Source organism: Odocoileus virginianus, chromosome 30, assembly GCF_023699985.2.
Source record: "Odocoileus virginianus isolate 20LAN1187 ecotype Illinois chromosome 30, Ovbor_1.2, whole genome shotgun sequence".
Taxonomy (NCBI): domain Eukaryota; kingdom Metazoa; phylum Chordata; class Mammalia; order Artiodactyla; family Cervidae; genus Odocoileus; species Odocoileus virginianus.
In genome coordinates this window covers 8999392-9016816 of record NC_069703.1, presented here as the reverse complement: position 1 = coordinate 9016816, position 17425 = coordinate 8999392, and positions in this window count along the sequence as shown.

Genomic DNA, 17425 nt, shown 5'->3' with positions numbered 1-17425 from the left:
GGCAGGGGCCTGGGGCCTCGGCTCGGCCTGTCCATGTCCCCTCCTCCCGTTTCTCATCAGAGCAGATATATGTGCATGGGAAGCCGGGTGTGTGCCCTTGCTGGGAAGGTGTAGGATAGACAGCCCTTGAACTGGGCGGGATGGCGGGGAGATGAAAGAGACTTGTGAGAAATGAATAACCTGGGACTAAACTAGGGGCCTGGATACTGGTGAAAATGCAGTCCTTCAAACATGTCCATGCTGTTCACTCAGGGATGAACTGATGGTGTACCTTACAGTCTGCGGGGCTTCCCTAGTGGCGCAGACTGTAAAGGATCTGCCTGCAATGCAGGAGAGCTGGGTTCGCTCTCTGGGTCAGGAAGATCCCCTGGAGAAGGAAATGGCAACCCACTCCAGTATTCTTGCCTGGGAAATTCCATGGACCGAGGAGCCTGGTGGGCTACAGTCCATGGGGTCCCTGAGAGTCAGACATGACTAAACAACTAACACTTTCACTTTCATAGTCTACATTTCTAAAGTACTCAGGGAACTGGGAGAAATAGACATGTATACAGTTTTAGGGGCCTATTCATTTAGAAATTCATGGTAGAGCATGAATTGTACTCCACTGGGACATAAATAAACTTTGTAGGGTTAGAACCCGTAAATCAAGCATGAAGTTGCCAGTTCTGTTTACTAAATTTAGTAGGCTGCTGCCTGCCCCCAGGAAGAAGGAGAAAGCTGAAGTCTCCTGTATTTGGCTACAACTTTATGTCCTGCAAAGACCCGGGGAGAGTCAGGATCCAGTTAGTCTTCTCAAGTGACAACCCAAACCCCGCCCCAGTGGGCACACACCAAGCCATGTCCTTTGCAGGTCAAGCTCCGCTACTTTTTATACAGGAGGAGGGGAGGAGAGATGTGACAATTTACTTTTGGGAGAAAACTTCAGCTGTAAAATCTTTTATATCTTCTGGAACAGTATCTGTATAAAAGCAGGTTTTTCAGGTGCTTGAAAGAGTGTGGTCAGGAGGGAGTAGTGAACTTGACAGGCAGGGAACACATCAGACATGGTTTATATGTGACATATGTACTGGCCTACGCTCTTCTTGTTTCCAGTGACAGAAACTGTATTCAAACTCTCTTAAGCAAAAGAAGGAATCTGTTTCCTTGTCACTGGAAACGTCAAAGGTAGATCCAAATGCTTTAGGCAGCAGCTGGATCCATGGGCTCAAATGGATTTGTTTTGCTCTCCATCTCGGCTTCTCTGGCCCCTGCCTGGCCTCATTCTCAGCTGAGCTCTCTGCAAGACAACCGTAAGCAATCTGAATTTATGTTTTCCTGGTTTAGCCACTCCATGGAAAGAAGGTATATCAGTTAGCTATTTGTTTTCCAAAAATGCTGCATAAGATCCACAGATCTTAATAACACACACTAAGAAGCATGTATTTCTTATCAGTTTGCCGCTTGACCGTGTGGAGACTTTGCCTCACTAAGGAGCCAGTATCCCATGTGCGCTTGTTCTCCGGCCAAGGATGAAGAGGCAGAAGCTAGCCCAAGGAAGTTCTTCTCGAGACAAAAACAGAGATAGCAGTGGGTGAGTTCACTAATATTCCATTGACCAAAAAGTCGTATAATCGAGTCCAAAAGGGAGGGGCAAGGAAATGCATCCTGCCTTTTAATTGGAGGAACTGCAAAGGTACACAGCAAAGAAGGTGAGTGTGAAGAGAGGTGAAGAATTAGGAGTAATAAATTCGGATGACCACAGATGATCTCTCTTTTCCAGGGTTTAGTTTTCCATCCCAGGGTACCCACAACTGGGCCCTGTTTGAAGAACGTGGGTATCCCTAAACCAATTTCTGGAATGGAAATGGTGAACTCTGGGTCAGCCTGAGCGATCCTGTGATCCTGTGCATCCTACGGAGGTGGTGTTAATGTTAGGACAATGATGAGGTATCATAACTGATACCTCCCGAGGACACATGGAACACAAAAGGAGTTCTCCAGGGGAACAAGGAGGGACCTGAAACAAAAATGCAGAGCAGGTAGAAGCCCTTGCAACCATTATCCACTGTAACAAAAAAAAGGGCTCTAAACTATCACATGCACAGGCAAGAGAGTGTCTACTCTTCAACTGCCTGGAACTATTTCTAAGATGAGCAAGGGGCAGAGAAGGCACAGGAGGAGTAGGTTTGTGCATCCTTGTCATAAATTTGACCAGTGCCCAGTTCAAAACCTTCATGTATGCATGTATTTATGCACGCATGCAAGCACAGGCATGTGCTTAGAGAGAGAGAGGCATGAACTTGTCCTTTATGCTAAAATTATGATTCTAAGTATTGAGTTGATGTGTTTCCTGTGATTGTCACTATTACTCTTAGTGTAACAAATTACTTCAAAACATGCACACATGCTAAGTTGCTCCAGTCATGTCCAACTCTGTGACCCTTTGGACTGTAGCCTTCTAGGCTCCTCTGTCCATGGGATTCTCCAGGAAAGAATACTAAAGTGGGTTGCCATGTCCTCCTCCAGAGGATCTTCCTGACCCAGGGATCAAACCTGCATCTCTTATGTCTACCTGCATTGGCAGGTGCGTTCTTTACCCCTAGCACCATCGAAACACCGTCCATGGGATTCTCCAGGCAAGAATACTGGAGTGGGTTGCCATTTCCTTCTCCAGGGGATCTTTCTGACCCAGGGATTGAACTTAGGTCTCCGGCATTGCAGGCAGACGCTTTAACCTCTGAGCCACCAAGGAAGACCCAACCGGAACACATAGCAGTGGCTTAAAACAATGGTGACACTGATTTTGTCCACCAATCTGTAATTTAGGCCTGTGAGGTTTAACTCATCTCTGCTCCAGGTGGTGTAAGCTGGGTCAGCTCAAAGGCTGCAGGCTGAATCATCTGAAGGTTCACTCAGAGGGAGACAAAAGAATGCAGGTTGCCACTTTTGACCTTGAAAACCTCATGGTGTCACTTCTGTTACAGCTTTTTATCAAGACAACTGCAGAGTCCCACACACATGCAAGGGAAGGGGATGTAGACTCTGCCCCCTGTTGACACGGGCAAGTTTATACAAGAGCACACGGGACTGGAAACATTACTGTGGCCATTTCGGGAAACTACAGTCTGCCACAGTCACTTTCTCTTTCTGCTCTGATCTGAGTGGGATGAGAGCGTGGGCCATTCAGATGAGAATTAAAATCCTCTCTCCCATTGGCTGGCTATGTACTCCTAGCCAAGCTTTTCAGTCTCTCTGAGCTTTAACTTTTATCCACAAAGTATAAATACACATTATGGCAGGCAGTTGTGAAAACTAAATGGTTTTGGTGAGGATTCTAACCCAACAGAGTGCAGTATTATTTCTTACCATCCCTGACGTGCCCCCAAGAGTTTCCTTGGTGGCCGTGGGGTTATAGCCACCATGGGTCCCTGGGCTTCAGAGCAGACAGACCATGACAGCTGACTTGAGTGGGTCAAGAACTCAAATCTGATCATGAGCAGATAGGATCCAGTACTCCTTAGATCTACAGATCTTTTCACAGAAGTCAGTGAAGTACTGAAAGCTAATGTAGTTTAGTACTCAGCTTCAGTACAAAAGTGAGTTCAAAACTGACAGTGGCTCTTCCTTTATAGCCCTGGAAAATAATATGAAAATGTAGACATCAGGAAAGAAGCAGTTTATCCAAATAAAGTTATCATCTCAAATGTTTTGATGACTTTTTTATATTTCTATTTGATATGTATAAATTAATATAAACATACCATCCATTGAACCAAACACCATCTGATTTGGCTCTGCTATATCTCCCCTACAAAGAGCCTTGTTTTAGAGACTCTCAAAATATTCTTCTTCCTCATAAGATGCAGTCTTCTTTCATGGGAAATAAAATCTTATTGCCAATTCTTTCCCAATTCACTCTTCAGTTTTAATGAAGAATTATATTTTTTCCAGCAAAGGATAACTAAATGAAAATGTGCATTTTCATTGCTGTAATTAGCTAGAGCTTCAGAAGGTCCACAAACCAGGTATCACCAGCCCTCTTCCCAGACCTCCTTTCCTGCAAATGAGAGCTCCCCAGTGACAGCCCTGCCTGACATATTCAGGCCCAAAGGACTTGGGAAACGGGATTTTCCTGCGGTCACCATAGGATTTTAGTTCAGGATCTCTAGACAGATCTTCCAGGCAACACTAGAAAACTAAATATACTGATTGACCTGGTCTCTTCAAACTCCCTTAGTTTGGAATCCACCTAGAAGAGACTCAGACTCCAAGGGGTAAAAGACACTCAAATTGAGGGTGAGAGAGGTTAAGAATAAAAAGTTAAAAAATAAAAGAATTTGCCATATTAAATGCTCCTTGAGACAGACCCCCTATTCTTTTCTCAGCAGGAAGGCACAGCCCCATCAGGGAGGCTGGCTGGTTGTGAAATGGCATACTTGCAGAAGAATTGTTTTCCACCGATCCCTCAACAACTAATTTGTCTCCTGAAGCATGAAATTTAATTACCCATATTGGACATACTTGCATAATCACATATTTTTACTGCATGAAACTGTTCGGTCTTTTAAAATATGGGGACAGAATTCTGGTTACAGAGATGTCTTTGACAATAGAGATTTCTACAAGTAAACACTGGATGGAAATAGGTGTTTCCTAGAATGGATTCTCACTAGCTGCCCTTTGACTGTGGAGCAGTCACTTGCTTTTACATTTTGCTTTATGTTGACAAAGAGGAACCACGGAGTTTTTATTAAAACCTCACCATGCTGAGTCCTGCTATCAAATTTATCCTTATCTTTACCTAATTCTATTCTTTGCTGCCTCTCATAGTCCATCAGTCTTCCTCAACCTCTAAATGAGGTCAGGCCCTTCACCAGCATTTTTCAATCTCTGTGCCCCTTCCCTCAAAACAACATGACAAGAAGTGAACATGAGACTCCCCACAAGGACAGAGACATATCATCTCTTCAAGGAGAAGCCAATTAACTGTGAAATGATCAGTAATGTTTTTAGCATGCTCCTCACTTTTGCAAAAAGGTTGAGATGTCCTACTTACTTGGCTAATGGCCATTGCTCTCAGGAGAGGCAGAAGTTAACTTCAAAGTAGCTCATCGTGACTATCGGAAACAGACAGAGCCAACTTACCCCACTAGGGAGCCATGGTGTTCACTGGAGGGTTGCTAAGGCTCTTTGGGGAATCCTATCTGAATATCAAAAGAGAGAGATCTGTAGGAGGCCAAGCATGATGCTGAGGGATGGGCAAAGAGAGGAAGACTAACAGTCCAGGGAATGAATAATGAAGATGCATCTGTGCTAAGTTGCTCCGATTGTGTCTGACTCTTTGTGACCCTATGGTAGCCCACCAGGTCTTCTGTCCATGAGATTCTCCAGGCAAGAATATTGGAGAAGGTTGCAATGCCCTCCTCTAGGGGATCTTCCCAACTCAGGGATTGAACCTGTGTCTCCTGCATTGCAGGTGGATTCTCTACTGCTGAGCCACCAGGAAGCCCAATAAGGAGGATATAAACATCAATCTAATCCGCTCTATTTCATAGAGCATAATACGTGCCAGGGGCTATTTGCAGGTGCCATTTATTGACTAGCTCATTTAATCCTCCCCACAGCCTTAAAAAGTAGCAGCTACTACAAAATCATTTTACAGAGGGGGAGGTGGAACCTTGGAGAGATTTTCTGAACTTCTCTAAATTGATGACCTTAATTATAACATCTTTCATATCATCAGGCCCTTGGTTTTAAATACATTTGCTCACCTAATCCCCGCAACAATCCATGAACCCCCCCTTATACTGATGGAAACCAAGCCCCAGAGAGTTCAAGAGCTTCCTCAAGTTCACAGTTGGCCAGTGGCAGAGTATGGTCCAAACCCAGTTGCAGCTGACACACCCAACAGGCTTTGTCAGCACCAGTCTCCCAGGGTGCTCAGTGGTGGCCACTGTCCTGACTTTCCCCAGCAGACAGCCATTTACTGCTTATATTGCAGGATGGCAGGGCATGCTGAGGCTTTAGAGGCTTGGGGACATAGCGGGGTGGTCGGGGGAGAGTGACTTACCCAAGGAAATATGTCAAATCCTAAGGTGTCCTTGGTGGCTCAGATGGTAAAGAAGCTGCCTGCAATGTGGGAGACCTGGGTTCACTCCCTGAGTTGGGAAGATCCCCTGGAGGAGGGCATGGTTACCCACTCCAGTATTCTTGCCTGGAGAGTTCCATGGACAGAGGAGCCCGGCGAACTATGGTCCATGGGGTCACAAAGAGTCAGACACAACTGAGCAACTTTCACTTTCAAGGTGTTCCTAGATTTTCCATCTTTCCCAGTTTCTTACTTTTCTGTCTTTGGACTCCTTTAGATCTTGACTGGCTCATACCTATGGCATTTTAATATCTACCCTGCATTCTTGGGAGGCTCAAATTAGCTGGATAGTTCTTGAGGGAAGCTGAGTTTGTAGGCAACCACTGAGTCCAGCACTAGCACACTCAGGCTCATGCTTACTCACTCAGTCATGCCCAACTCTTTGACCCAATGGACTGTAGCCTGCCGGACTCCTCCGTCCACGGGCTTCTCCAGGCAAGACTACTGGAGTGGGTAGCCATTCCCTTCTTCAGGGGATCTTCCCAACCCAAGGGTCAAACTTGGGTCTCCTGTGTTAGAGGCAGATTCTTTACTGTCTGAGCCACGAAGGAAGTCCCACTAGCACACTAGTGACCATTAATAAAAACAGAAAAGCCAAGAGGCAACTAGAATGTAACTGTCTGCAAGTGGTAAAGGCGCACACCCTCTCCCACTCTTAAGATCTCTAACTGGTTACCCTGGGACAGCAAAGTCACCACCCCCACTAGTGTAGTAAACCGACTCTCAGATGGTTTACCTTGTGAGGACACAAATGCTCAGCTTTACCTATGTTCATTATTATGACTTCATTTTACAGGTGAGAAGACTGAGTATCTGGGAAATTAAGTAACTTGCACCAAGCCAGGAATGAATAGTTAATGGCAGGTCACCCTGTCCACATTGAGAGCATCATCGGCTAGCATTAGAACCCAGTCCCAAGTCCTCGCCTGTTTTTAGCATGCTGCTGACCAAGCGAATGTCACATCCCTTCCTTTCCTTTTCCACTGTGTCTCTTGGGGGCAGGCCTCAGTGTCTCCTATTCACGATTTCCATACTACCATGAGGATTTGCCCATAATGGAAAATGAGCCTGAACAAAAGCCCTGTCAGTTACGACCGCTTTCCCCAGGTTTCTGCTGTCATGGAGGATACAGTGACCAGTCTCTGTTTGCTGTGATTCCAGACACATTTCGTAAACCTGCTAACTGAAGTGTGTGTGTGGCTGGCCCAGTGACCACCCACACAAAAAGCTACAAATTATCTCTATAGAACATTCATCGAAGGTCTCTGTGCTGTAGAATCCTCCTCTCAATTAGAGAGCTGTCTCGGGAGTAATGTTCTCTCTAAAAATCATGATATACACAGCTCTATAAATCGATGAAAGACTTGTGACCATTAAACTTAATTGATACTGAATTTAGAGAAATGCATTTCAATCATGTTGCCATTTTATTGGAAAATGAGTTTCTGGCACTCCCCCTTTTCTTCTCTCAGCATGCGGGGTCACGTAGCACCCTGAAGTGAGAGGGCTCTGGACCAGGGAACAGTCTCTCTAAGTGAAAGGACCTCAGAACTGGGCAGACAAGTGGGAGATGGTGCAAGGTGCTGTAAGTAAGCAGACATAAAATGGGAAATAAAAACTGATTTTTAAGTAAAATCAGCAACAACTTGGTTTTATATAGTACCCCATATGTTCCACAGGAATAATACCCTATGGTACTTTATAGTGAAACAAGGTAAAAAAAAAAAAAAGGCTGCTCCAAGGACCACGCGAGGAAAATAATTAACTTCTTGACTATGTTCTCAGGCTTGAGTAGGTGCAATTCTTTCTTTGAGATTATTGTCGGCAGTAGTGCTAGGGAGCTGTTGTTTTCTGTAATTGGCTCTGGATGGAAGCCATACTGAAAGCAAAGAGCAAAGACAGACGCTTGTAGTTAAGAGTGCTGGGGGCAGGGGGTGGGAAAGGGGGGAATGAGAGAGAATTGTAGGAACTGGTCTCACTATATAGAAATCTTCCCCAACTGTGATCAGACTGTCTAATCCTGAACTGTCACTGATGCATTGTGGTGAAATAATATTAACGGAGGAAACTCTCTAGAACCCTTTCTGTCTGGAGTGCCCCAATACACTTATCCTTTAACCATTTTCCAAATGCATTCATGTAGGGAAATAGCTAGGAGAAAAACACCTTTCTTTTTTCAAAGAAAACAAAATTCCCACAAGAAGTAAGTTTTTCATCAAACCTTCCAGAAATGCATTATATGCATGGTAATTTTTTCCACATAGGGCTTATGTATCCATCTTATTGAAGCCCTTTCTAGACTCCTGGTTCTTTTTCTATCTCCTCTTTGCTACTGACTGACTCTATCTTATCCATATTAATTATTAATGGCATACAACTATGCTTTTTTCAAACATCTTTCCTCTGAGAAATAAAATATACAAACATAGTTAATTGACTTTCTCCCCTAAATTTGTCTTAAGTTCCTTTATTCCTATCTCTGAAACTCTGTACAACAAAGAATACATAAATAATACTGGCTGGGAACAAGTTTATAATGGCAAGTGTTTGCCATGAGAACCATACTTGCTCATTGATGTACAGTGTCTGCCTGAAAACCCCACCTGTAGTCACTGACTATACATACCTAAATGCTGGAAATACCTAAAAATCCAGTTAAGTAAGTCAAAATAAATATATTTAAGTTACTCATTCACCTCCTACATGCCTACTGGTTAAACTTTTTACTTTTTAAAATATTGAAATATTATTTCCATGGAAATCATAGAGTATACTTTTAAATACAATGTTTTAGCTGTCTTTCAAGTTAGCCAATGGGTGGTGGTTCTACTTCTGCTTCATTGACTACGCCAAAGCCTTTGACTGTGTGGTTCACAACAGACTGTGGAAAGTTCTTCAAGAGATAGGAATACCAGACCACCTGACCTGCCTCTTGAGAAATCTGTATGCAGGTCAGGAAGCAACAGTTAGAACTAGACATGGAACAATAGACTGGTTCCAAATTGGGAAAGGAGTACATCAAGGCTGTCTATTGTCACCCTGCTTATTTAATGTATATGCAGAGTACATCATGAGAAACTCTGGGCTGGATGAAGCACAAGCTGGAATCAAGATTGCTGGGAGAAATATCAGTATCCTCAGATATGCAGATGACACCACCCTTATGGCAGAAATTGAAGAAGAACTAAAGAGCCTTTTGATGAAAGTGAAAGAGGAGAGTGAAGAGGTTGGCTTAAAGCTCAACATTCAGAAAACTAAAATCATGGCATCTTGTCCCATCACTTCATAGCAAATAGATGGGGAAACAGTGAAAACAGTGACAGACCTTATTTCTGGGGGCTCCAAAATCACTGCAGATGGTGACTGCAGCCATGAAATTAAAAGACACTTGCTCCTTGGAAGAAAAGTTATGATCGAACTAGGCAGCATATTAAAAAACAGAGACATTACTTTGCTAACAAAGGTCTATCTAGTCAAAGCTATGGTTTTTCTAGCAGTCATGTATGGATATGAGAGTTGGACTATAAAGAAAGCTGAGCACTGAAGAAATGATGCTTTTGAACTGTGATGTTGGAGTAGACTCTTGAGAGTCACTTGTACTGCAAGGAGATCCAACCAGTCCATCCTAAAGGAAATCAGTCCTGAATATTCCTTGGAAGGACTGATGCTAAAGCTGAAACTCTAATACTTTGGCCAGCTGATGTGAAGAACTGACTCATTGGAAAAGACCTTGGTACTGGGAAAGATTGAAGGCAGGAGGAGAAGGGGACGACAGAGGATGAGATGGTTGGATGGCATCACCAACTCAATGGACATGAGTTTGAGTAAACTCTGGGAATTGGTGATGGACAGGAAGGCCTGGCATGCTGCAGCCCATGGGGTCACAAAGAGTCAGGCAGGACTGAATGACTGAACTGAACTGAATTGAATGGGTGGTGGAATTTTAGAGACATAGGAAGTTGTATATGTGAAGAGTTGTAATAATAATATCCATCTGAGTAAGAAAAATGTGTGCATATCCATTTGGTTTTTCAGCCGTCATTTTTGAATCATGAGATTTCTAACAGAAAATGTACAGATTAAAAAAACAAATAAGATATATCTTCCAGGACATTAGTAAGAGCTTACGATCTAGGAGATTCTGAATACAAAATAAATGACTATTTTTTCCAAAGCAGAATGTGATATTTGACATAAGACAGATGTAAAATGCTGTTAAGAGGTCAAGGAAGATGGAGGCCACATCTGTTTCCCACAGGTTGGGAGCAGTCAGAGAAATCTTGAGAGGGGAGCTGGAATCTGGAAGACTCTGAAACCTCCAGTGTGTGTGTGCTCCGTCGTTTCAGCTGTGTCTGACTCTTTTGTGATCCCATGGACTGTACCTAGCCAGGCTCTTCTGTCCATGGGATTTCCCAGGCAAGAATACTGGAGCGGTTGCCATTTCCTCTTCCAGGGGAGTCTTCCCCACTGAGGTATCAAACCCACATCCCTGTATCACCTGTGTTGCGGGCAGATTCTTTACCTCCCCAAGCCATCAGGGAAGCCCAAAATCCCCAATACGTATAGCTACAGCAAATATTAAACATGGTCTAATTTCTAGCCAAATTAATATGAATCTGAATGATATGTGAGCTTCTAATAAGCAAGGATATTGATGCAAGTGGAGGCACCTGATTGAACAAAGTGTGGTCAGAGAGTGTTGACTGGAGAGTAGAAAATGTGAAGAATGGAGAGGGAAGTTAAATTGAGAAAGATGTCCAAGCCTCCTAAATCACTAGGATAAAGAGGGTTTTATTTTAGTACATGATCCAAGGCATGGCTTTGTGAAAGTTGTTGTTCATGTCCGACTCTTTGCAACCCCAAGGACTGCAGCATGCCAGGCCTCTTTGTCCCTCACCATCTGCTGAAGTTTCCCCAAGTTCATGTCCACTGCATCGGTGATGCCGTCCAGCCATCTCTTTGTGAAGGAGAGTGCATCAAATAATCAGCACTGCAACTTATTTCTTGCAAACAAGCAAAGAAATTGGTCAACTTAAGCTTGAAAGAGCTTAACTAGAAGTATACTTGGTAGCTCAGGGAATCAACAAGAAGGCTGAGAAGTAGACTTGGGATACAGGCGATGGACGATGCTGAGACATAGCTGACTGTGCTGCAGGACGCATGGGATTAGAACCCCCTACGCCCACTTACAATATTGCTGGTGGGCACTCTTGGACTCCTGACTCCATGCTACCATTGTTCAGGACACAGGCTGTAGACCCACTGCTGCCATCACAGTGGATGCATCCTTTCGTCCAGGCTCAGTTTTAGATGGGTCATCTGACTGACTAAGCTTAGGTCACGTGCCCTCACCTGCTAAGGTTCCCAAAGAACAGTTGTGTGGTCCTCTCTATGTCTGCAGTGAATGTCTCCAAACAAGAAAGAGAATTCAGATGTTAGGTGGTCAGAAAGTCCAACCAATGCCCATCACAGAATCCTAGATGAAGCCGCGTTTATGCAAGGTCACTAAAGGTGGACAGAATTTCTAAGAGAAGGGCATCAAATGTTGCTGTGACATAAAGGAAGTGGGGGAAAAAGTCATTGGGCATTACAGGGAGGTCATCCATGCCCTGAAAATTTGAAATGAATTTCATTTGCATATACACTCCAAGCATATAAATGCACATTTGAATTATGTGACATATGCAAATATGCAGCTTTAATTATTTTCTATGCAAATTTACATTTTGGGAATTCAGTATATCACTTGGAAAAGACTATTAACTCTTTCAAGACAACATAGAGCCAAACATTCACTAGTTTTATGTGTGGCTAGGTCTGAATTTTGAATGAGAATAATAAGTTGAATAAGACATCCAAATAGGACTGGAAGAGTATATGTGACACCCTGTTCTGTCTTCATGCTATATGACACATGAAGCACCTAGGAAGGAAAGTTTTTTTTGTAATTGTAGTTGATTTACAATGTTGTGTTAGCTTCTGGTGTACAACAAAGTGATTCAGTTATACATATGTGTGTGTGTGTGTGTGTGTGTGTGTGTGTGTATTCATTTCCAGAATATAGTTCCTTGTGCTATACAATAGGGCCTTTCGGTTTGTCTATTCTATAAGAAACTCTTGTTTTAAAACATCCTTCAATGCACATGCCACAATCTCTCTTCATAATCAGATAACCATTTTAGTAGAATCAAGTATCCTTTGTGACTACAAATGTGAATCTTAAGAGAGACAAGCAAAACTTTGTTAATACCTTATAATTTGAAGAAAGAGTGAAGCTGATGGTGAGAGAAAATCCACAAATATGTTCAGAAAATCTGCAACTTGAAACATCTGGGCTATTGCTAGTATTTAAAGGTTATGGCCATCATATTGGAAAGTGGCATAAAGTTTTCACCCTTTTCAAATAATCGGGCATCATACTGATGGATAAAATGATGCATGTCAGTGATTCCCTTGCTGATGTAGGTAAATTGACAGATGTTGTTTAAAGGGAAAGTTTTTGTGTATCATGATGTCATGCTGGGAATAATTATACCACTGTTTTGTTACCCTCGGCCTTGTGCCATATATTATAATATACACTGATTCTTGCACAGTTCTTTTGTTTGTTTTGCATAGTACAGCAGTTCTGGGAAACATATATTCGTAAAATGGTTGATGCTAGTACACTTTATAAATGAAGACCAAAATTTAGTAACCCTGATAAGTATTGTCATTACTGTGACGGGTGCTTTTGGATATGGTCTTCACTCTGTATTCATTAAAGTTAGCATCATCAACATGAAATTATAGGCTTCAAGAGGTCAATTGGTTTTTGCTGCAACCATCAGATAAACTTGCACTCGAGTTTATCCATTGTTTATCCATTGTTTATCCATTGTCATGTGCATCGTCATTGATAAATCCTACAGTACCTATTGTGAGTGTGAGTATGAGTGTGTGTGTGTGTGTGTGTGTGTGTGTGTGTGTGTGTGTGACTGTTTCAAGTGCTGAGCAAAGTCAGGAAGGGCCAGTTGGCTCAAGATCTCTTCAGTAATATCTCCTCAAGCACCTTGCTACTATTTACATTTCACTTCATATTTGCAGAGGGATTCCCGGCACTTATGGATCCTCAGAACATTAGTGTAAGAAAGGGCAGTTTTAGTTCTTTCACACAAAGGCACAGCAATTAAGAGGCTTGGAGAAGTCTGTAAACTATTGACTGAGTAAGGATTAGAATTTACAGTCCTTGACCCTGAATTCTTTTCAAATCCACTACCTTTTTTTAAAAAATTGACCTTTCACTTTGGGTATTATCTTAATCCATTAGGTCCTGACAAATCCAGTAGGATTGGGGGTGTGGGCAGGAGGGAACTAAAATTAGACTTCTCAAGCTCTGGGCATGTGTCCACCAAGTGACTTGAGTTCCAGAAGATTCATATCCGTTGGAGGGGCTGGTACCACTTTGCACCATTGTTGGATTAGTCCGCTCTCGGCCCAGGGGATGGAAAGCCTGGGAACAGGGTTGCGGGCGGCACTCAGGGTGAAAGGTGTATATATTTGAGGATAATTTGACAGACTGGAGCGAGGAAAACAAAATATGTCCCCTGTTAAAAAGAGAACATATTGCAATAAATAAAGACCTCTCTGACTTTTGTCATCGACGTTAATTAATACTGCAGGTTGGTTGTATTTATTGAGCCTGCCCAGGTGCACTGCAGGGCTGGGGATCTTAGTCCATATTGCAATAATTATGGCCAGGCAAACAGGTTGGAATGAGAACCGGATACTTCTTTTTCTTAAAACTTGCTTCAGATGTCCCTTTGGAACTGACAAATTGCTCAGGTGAGAAAGTCATCCCCTGCCAGGTTTCTGCAATTTTCCCAGCTTTGTGCAACTTTTCATTTTCTTGTTTCTTGTCATGAACATAGAAAAAGAGCCACCTAATACCTTTGGGATGGCATTTATGGTTTGGCTGCAAAGTGGATGTGCTGGACGTGTCAGGAGAGGGTTGTCTTTCACAACAGGATTTCGGGATTTGTCAGCTCTATTGCAGCTAGCTGACAAATAACCACATGGGGTGATTTCGACCGCGAACAGGAAGTACTTTTGTTCTGAGAGGGGCAGTGAGGCAGCAGTGATTTAACTCTGTGCCAACTGTGCATACTTTACCCAGGAGGTAACCACCACATGGGCAAAATCCTGATGATGCCACACCACTGGGGCTAGAGGAAAAACCTACAATCAACAATTAGAAGTTTTAGGCTGAAAAGAGAAATAATCTCAATATAGATAAATCAGTGATCTCAGGTTATTCGTTGCTACTTTGAGGTAGACACTGTCCGCCTTTGTAAATGAACTCAATATATTTCTAAATACATGTAACTGTGGGGAAAAAAAGCCATTTGCACAGGCATGTGATACCTTGGTGGGATGGGGGGAATCATCAAGCATTTGTGTCTGGACATGGCAGACCCAAGGAAACTGACCCAGCTAGCCCCCGGTAACATCTATTTATACAATAAAGCAAACTTTAAAGCCTCTTACTGATAAGAGTACTAGAGACTCTTGTTGAACATTAGTGAGCCCTTTTGGGAAGGGACCTGTGTTACTAAAATGTGTATTTGGTACCATAATAGAAAACCTAATCAAGAGTGGTTTCACCAAACAGGATTTGGATCCCCTTGTATAAGGAGAGGTGTGGTGGTGTCAGAGGATCAGGCCAGGGACTCACTGCAGCAGGCCCTGCTGCCTCCCCTCCTCTCGAGCATATTGAGTCCTGTCCTTTCTCTGTTTGGTGATGCGGAACAGCTGCTTATCTTCAGCCTCCCCTTCCACCTCATCTCTCCTCCATGCTCCCTTCCTGCCACGTCTCTGACTTCCTCTTCTCCTTTAAGGACTCCCGTGATGACGTTGCCTACCTCCACCCCAATAATTCCAGGAGAGTTGTCTCTCTTAAGGTCAGCTGATTAATAACCTTAATTCTATCTGCAAATGAGCACTCTGTACTTGCGGAAAAACTGGCAGGACAGGTCTTCAGATAGCTAGATATTTTCAGGAGCTGATTTTATGAGCCCAATTCTTATATCTCCCCATATCTAGAAAAGCATTAAAGTCCTTCATGGTGGCTACTGTTCCTGTTGACTAGCAAAAGCTTCACAAGACTAGTAGAAAGTGTCTAGAAACTATGTGCTTGGCTGCACGCATTCCCCCTTCACCAAAATCGCCTGTATACTGACATTTCCCCGCCTTGCCTCTTTGGAGCAGTTTCTCAGGACTATCTGAGGTGCCGTCTCCTGGGCTGCAGTCATTGTTTTGCCCCAAATAAAACTTAACTCTCACATACAAAAATAACCTTAATTTTATCTGCAAAGTCCCTTGACAGTTTATAATTTAGTATTTGACTGACTAACCAAGGGGTAGGATTTAGGAGATGTATTCAGAATGCTGTCTACCACATCAAGAAGCCTACAGTCCATAATTTCAGCTACCTGGAAAAATCCTTTCCAAGAAACAAAGCTGTAACCAAATGACCATAAAATAGTAAATCACCATGTACTCAGATTATACAAAGCCAAACAGAACAAAATGCTTATGAAGTCCATTGTCACTGAGTGTGTCTAAAGCACACAAAAGCAGAATATACCAGGGAATCCCAGGTTCCATTAGTTTTTTTCAGTGTCACTGGACAGTTTTACTCAGTGGTAAAACACAGATTTTAACTATAGCCGTAAGAAGAGAGTAGTGTCTGAACATAAATACCTCAATATCTTTTATCCAGTGTTCCCAAACTATGGGGCGCCAGGAGATATGTGAGTTAATTTTAGGTACTATACTAATTATTTTTCATTTTGACACTTAGGCATTTATTTTTATATGTAATTTCATACATGATATGGTTGAGGAAAATCCTAAGTATGGATTTTCCCTGAAAGTTACAGCAAACCATGTTCACTTGGACAGGTATACCACCTCAGAAGCAGATGTGAGTCTGGGGGAGAAAACAGTGATGGAGGAAACCCAAGAGATGCATGCATGATTGATTTGACTACTGCTGTGCTTTACGAGCACTTGATCCCCAGGACCTTCTGAGGCACCCACGGCGTGAATTTCAGGGGATGAAAGGAGAAAATATCTACCTGTTGGTATCTATCATCCATTGATCAAGGATGGCCCCATGAGCATTAACACCCCGCACTTCCAGGTTGTGTGAGTATGAGTGGCCAGCAGTTCTGCCAGGTATTCTGATGCACTAAACAAGCTGTAACTGTGCAAGGATGGTTAAAATCTTCCTGAACCTGATTGCTTCAGCAGTATGGCTGGAGTAAGAAGTGGGACCAAGAGTAACTGAATCACAATCTGGAGGTGTCCCCATGACATGGAAAGTTTATGATAAATATGTACATGTTATGTACATAATGGTATGTAATTATATATAAAAATATAGTTGTACATAATTGTGTATAATCACATACAACATGCGGGTGGTTTTACCTCCATGTGTTAATCTTGTCCTTCTGAGATGCAGGCACAAAATGACGCTGATTATACAAGAAACTTGATAGGAGAAATACTTGTAAGAGCAAGTGGAGAGGGAGCCAGAAAAGCCTGAACACCATCAGGGTGACAACCGGGCTGACCCTGAGTGAGGGAGAGAGAGAAGGACGGAAAGACAATCAGGTAGCCAAGTCTCAGACCACGGAGCAGTTCTAGGGAGAGTTTGGCAAGACTATCTTTGGAGGCCTCCATCACACATCTTTGTACTGGTGTCCCTTCTTTTGTGTTCCAAATTCTCAGACCCACTTCTGCTTCCTAGGATACTTTTCTGAGTGAGCTCCCAACCAAGCCTTTGTCTCATGTGTTCTCACTTTAACAACATCTCCCAGGAGTGGACCTGCCTTAATATCCCTGGCACGCTCAGCCATTGGCAGGAAGGAGCCATTGGAAGCCCAGCTCATGGCAGATGTGGCTACAGGTTTCAGAGGCAGCAGCTGGAACCCTCCTCCCTAAAATTAGAGGGTTGAGCAGTCTGTTCTCATGGCCACCGCTGTACACATACAATAAATTGATGAAGGCAATAAACACATGGCTGAAGTTTTGGAAATCCAGCCCTGTCACAATTGCCAAGAAACATATTGTGCGTGGACATTGTTCCAAGATACTAGTCCTTAAAATTCAACCTCCAAACAAGGATGACCCTTTTGGCTCTGCAGACGAAGGAACAAATGGGTTTTGAGCTGGTTTCTTTACAAAGCTGCTCCAGACTTAGTGAATGGATATTTCTTTTCCTTGAAAGTGAAAGAGGAGAGTGAAAAA